We start from the raw sequence: 5,433 nt of genomic DNA on the forward strand, positions 1-5,433 counted from the left end.
ATGAAAATAAATAACTAAAAATTTGAAAATTTTCTGATCACCCCATGAAAGTGTTAGGTTGTCTATAGAAACGATGTTCATCAAATTTGGTTCAATTCCAACCAGCGGAAGCGGAGTTATTGGCGTCGGAAAATTTGGATTATGAATAAAATAGTATATTAACGGTGACCAATTCTTTAAATATTTATCATGCACAAATGTTTAAAATTTGTCATTTAATAATATCAGTACACAATACCAACCAGCATCACACGGCTTCAATTTTTTCTCTTACTTCTCATGATTACAAGTTGGACGCTATCTTGCATGCTTTCATTCGCCGCTGACTAACCTGGCTTCACCACTATCAGCTTGCCGAGTTTTCGCGTTAAGCCGTGACAGAAAAAGTTTATTGTGAAACAACAGCGATTTAAAAAAACACTTCAATGCACGATCTTCAAGCCAAAAATAAAAGCAGTATGACGATATATATTCATTACATTTTGTAAATCCGTAAAATAAGGTATCGTATTGTAGACGTAGGCATACAACCACGCATTATTTCGGAATGTAACGCATTCCTAAAAACACAACGGATAGGCTCATGCTTCACGTGAGGGAATACGAATATAAGAACTGTCACGCCGTTATACTCTCGTAATGCATCGAATATATACGTGCATGTTATGAAATTCAATTATATACAATGCATATACATTCGAATTTATATCTGGTTCAATAAATAATACATTCCGTTGGAACGGTTACAACGGACGCTACACAACCTTCTGGGGTCAGATTACACATCAGTAATATCACATTACATGCTCTCTGGGTTGGAAGCAGTCACATTACTCGTGTTGCATAATTGATGTAATATTTTCAAGTGCGACTTTCACTCCTTAGTGTAAATATGCGTAGCGTGAAAATCGATTATAATTCATATATGAGGAAACGACTTCGGATTTGCTTGTAACCGCAATGTCATTAGTAATCGTGAATTTATGTTAACTGCGCGTATTGTCTTTGATTGGTGATGTAGGATCCTTATCGCCAAGAAAATAGCGACTTCCCCTCCCTTTTTTTGCAGAAGTAATTCATGCAGATCTTGCAAACTGTGATTGTCAAAAACATGCGTTAGTTAAAGGATGTGCAGCGATGGCATACGTCTGCAGAGGTGGTCGGATAAGTCATTGAAAATATGATTAAAGTAACAGTGTAATCGATGTCGAGTCACTTACGACTGGATGTAGAAATTTTAGGACATGTTCAAAATACTTGAAGTAGAGATCGAAAACATAATGTATATTACCATATTTCATATATGTAGATTAGCGAAGTATTCCGGGACGAAGTGTTACAGTCTATCGAACGCCAGGGACTGATATAAATTTTGCATTTTTTCATCTTCATAAATAGGGCTGAATGACAGACTTGTACAAACTACAAACATTTAGTTAGTTGATGGTCCACTAACTAACTATTTTTTCAGCATTTCCTGTTCTAGTTGCAGTTGCGGATTTTGAAAATTGAGTAGTTCTATAGTTCTAGTCGTAGTTGCGGATTTTGAAAACTCAGTAGTTCTAGTTCTAGATTTAGTTGCAAATTTGAAAAAATATTAGTTACCGAACCACTAGAAAACATGTGTCGTGGTTTTGGGCGCATTGAGATGCCGGTGTTCTGTTTTATGATTATTTGTGCACAAGGTGCAGCTATTGTTCGCTCATATCCATCACTGCTAACAGTGGCGTAGCGGGCAGGTTACTTTTTGGGGTCGGAATCTCTCCCATATTTCAAACTCGAAACCCAGTTGCTTTGAAATGTCTATTCAATGACTGATATTTCCGAAAAATCAAAATAATGAGTTAACTATATAGGAGAATGAAATCCAGTTCTGTACGGTTCTAGACCTCAATCACTTGTGAATACGATAGCGAGCTAAGTCAAAAGTTTGCACTTTATTAGGCAGTGTATGTATTTCTAATAATTTATAAATTGAAAGCAATGAATTACGTGGTTAACACACGCTTTTGGGTGAATGTGTTACTATTAGGCAACTGGAAATTTATTGTCAAAGTACAAATATAATATTTATCCCGCTTATTTATTCAAAACAATGGTAAACAAGTAACATTGTTAACTCTTTTTAATCACACCAGCCCATATAGACACGTCCTTCTAAAAGACATCAAAATATATGGGATGTTACAGTGTGGTCACTATAACGAGCGGTGTGTCGCTTATTGGTAAAATCGTCCTGTTGTTTTGGTATAGTTTCGCTGGCAGGTTTTCCGAATTCGTCTTCTCGCAGCTTCAGCTGAATGGATGTGTGCTTATGTCTTAATCCCGACTTTAATCAAACCATGTTGTATCGACTTTATTATGAATATAGAATACGCCAGGGATCGGCTACCTCTGGCATCCGTGCCCCTTTTGTGTTGTTATCTGTACGACAACCAGTAAAGCTACTCAGGCAGCAGACTTGTACAAACTAAACATTTAGTTAGTTGATGGTCAACTAACTAACGATATTTTCAGTAGTAATAGTTCTAACGATTTTGTTAGTAGTTCTAGTTCTAGTTGTGGATTTTGAAGATCGGGTAGTTCTAGTTCTAGTTGTTAGTTTTAAAAATTGAGTAGTTCTACTTATAGTTCTAGTTGTGGTTTTTCAAAATCCAGTAGTTTGTACAAGTCCGCAGAATGACTTATATTCACCACGCAGCAACTCTGTATTCGAAATTATATTTTATTGCCGTGGCGCATGGGGTGAGTCGCCTGATTGCTGTGAAAGTTTTACTCGTAGAAGTGATGCGAATGTATCCAAACAGTTAGGTCTTGATTGACTAAATCTAAAATCTGGAAAGTTGGTTGATTTCGCGAAGTTTTGAAATACAAGTGAACTTGGTCTAATGGAAAAATTCTTAGGTGAGCACCACCAGTCCGACTAATAGGTCCCATCAACAAAAGGCAGTAACTATATGTCTGAATAAAGGAGCTGTCAGTGTGTCAACAATCCATGTGATATACCGGATTAGGCTTGTCGCCGATATTGCATAACATTATGGGGGCATAGTGAATGAGATGTCCGTAAGCAAGAAAATGTTTATCCATAGCATACTTCGTATATGTTAAAATTATCTTTTACCGCACCGTTTAGAACGAATCATGCACGGATTGCGTCATAATCAGCACCGTAACTGCCGCACCCCAAACCCTTCAATTGGGGGGGGCCGAGCTCGAAGGGGGCCCAAAATTATTTCGTGAATTAGCATAAATCATGTAGTATTTTTTGAAAATTTATGCAATTTCTTCAAATTTTTTTCGCGCTGCGCGCGAAATTAAGTAGCCGTTTATCTATATTATTGGGTATTGGGCCATTACCGCGCCACGACCCACCAAGACATACAATCAAGTTTTAGGCCATATAACATGCGACTCCAAGAAGTGTGCCAGAACGATCGGCAGGGAGAAAAGCTTGGCCGAAAAGGTCTATGCCCTTATGCAGACCTAAGACTTCGTTATATAGGCTATACAAAATACATATAGGTTTAATTGTCCATAGGCGCCTAAATAACTGGCGCCGAATGTTCCTGTCTTTGCAATCTGAACCGCACAAGACAAATACCATCCTGCTGAAAAAATTTTTATGCCAGTGAAGAAATACCAATTTGAAATCGTGTGCGTCTCTTAGTTTAGAAGCCTACGTTTGGGCAATTCTATATTTTTTGATATAGCAGTCTGGAAGTCACGAAATAACATCATGTAACGAAGTCATATCAACGGGTCCGCCCGTCCGAAGATGTTTAATCATTATTCACGGGCTCTCCCGTTTTCAAGACACTTCACTCAGCTCTACCGGTAATCTAATTACGTGAGTAGAGAGGACAATAAATTGATAGCATAATATATATGCAATCGCCGATCTGATTGACCGATTTTATCATAAATTATCGAAAATTTTCGCGCCAGGCGCTGGCTCACAATACGGTGCAGATAATTTCGTGACAAACGCGAACAACGTGATTGGGGGTCGTTTTATCACGCTATGGGAGCCAAAGACCCAAGTTTTTGGGGGCCTGACGAGGTGCTGTTTCGTTCCTGCCAACGGGTATACGCCCGAAGATGTTTAATTATTATTGAGTGGTCCTACCTTTTCAAACACACCTCACTCAGCTCTACCGGCAAATCTGATTACGTGAGCAGAGAGAAGATTAAAATTGATAACAATATATGCAATTCCCGATCATACTGACCGATGAAATCATGAATTCTATAAATGTACTTTTCCGCGCTTCGCGCGCTTAGGCGACAAAAGCTGATTCACTAATCGAATTCCCAATGAATATGATGAATAGCGGTAAACAGTGTAGCGAAGCCCCCCAGAAGTTCGGTCTATAACCCTATGGGGGGCCCAAGACCAAAGTTTTTTGGGGGGGCCTGACGAAGTACTGTTACGGCCCTGATCATAATCAACTTACGTCGGACAAATCTTTCCCCAGGCTCCTCGCGACATCGTCCTCGCTCGTATTTTCTATTACAATATGCATCCATGCATTTCATGCGCATCATCCGCATCATTCGTAGTACTTCGAAAAAATGAACATTTGGGTCAAAACACTTTGGATGATTATCGTTGGAAAACCGATATTAGCGGCTCACGAATTTAGTAATTTATGTTTTATCATACTGCAGTCCGAATGAACTCGCAAGTCGTAAATCATAAATGTAGAGTGTACACTTACAAACACACACTCAATTCAACTCAGAAAATGATCACGCACAAATTATATAGTCATGTTGAAATAAACCAGGCTGGTACTCTTCAGGAGAAACATATGCATAAATAGCATAAGCCTGTTCAACTCAGATTCATTTATTTACCTGGATATTTGAAGTAATTATGTACTCACCTTTCCCTGAAGCACCGCTAGACCTGGAGTGCGCCTCGGCTATTGGATGGCAGACCAGTAGCATTAACAAAGTCCAGAGTACTATGCAATTCATTTTAGAACTGGTTGGTTGATTATTGTATACTTCTGGAAGCGAAATCGTACTGTAAACTGTGCATAATTTGGCATGTGTGAATTGTGGCATAGAAATAATCCACAGCAAATACGCTTGGTTTACCCTTCCGATTTGGAGAGTTGTCTTTCCCATGCACATCAATAGTTCGAGACCGGTTGATATATTCGGTGATCAACACCAACACTTGTTAATGGATTTATCTCATATAGCTCCAATTTCCATATCTATAATACCGCTAGTCTTATCACGAGACGCGTACTTTATATCACACCAATACCAATGCTCGTTTCATGGTTTCACCTTCGCCACTCTATCATCCATTCTCAAGCTATCTGTATCATATTTATTATTTTTAGCATAAGATATATAGCGGAAATGTGAGAGTTAGAGCTATTTCGAAATCTTCCACAACGAGTAATGTTCAGCTCA

At 38.6% G+C, this 5,433-nt stretch overlaps 1 long non-coding RNA gene across 1 annotated transcript; it reads right to left on the reverse strand.

The window, feature by feature from the left end:
- Nucleotides 1–367: 367 nt before the first annotated feature.
- LOC145433823 (uncharacterized) lies at nt 368–5,055 on the reverse strand. The gene is made up of 3 exons (XR_013913200.1): nt 4,890–5,055; nt 4,458–4,565; nt 368–1,094 (listed from the first exon to the last, which is right to left on the reverse strand). It is a non-coding gene; the product is annotated as an uncharacterized LOC145433823 (long non-coding RNA).
- Between the last annotated feature and the right edge of the window lie 378 nt (nt 5,056–5,433).

Source organism: Botryllus schlosseri, chromosome 2 (genome assembly GCF_051294905.1).
Source record: "Botryllus schlosseri isolate E-star chromosome 2, Bs_hap1, whole genome shotgun sequence".
Classification (NCBI taxonomy): domain Eukaryota; kingdom Metazoa; phylum Chordata; class Ascidiacea; order Stolidobranchia; family Styelidae; genus Botryllus; species Botryllus schlosseri.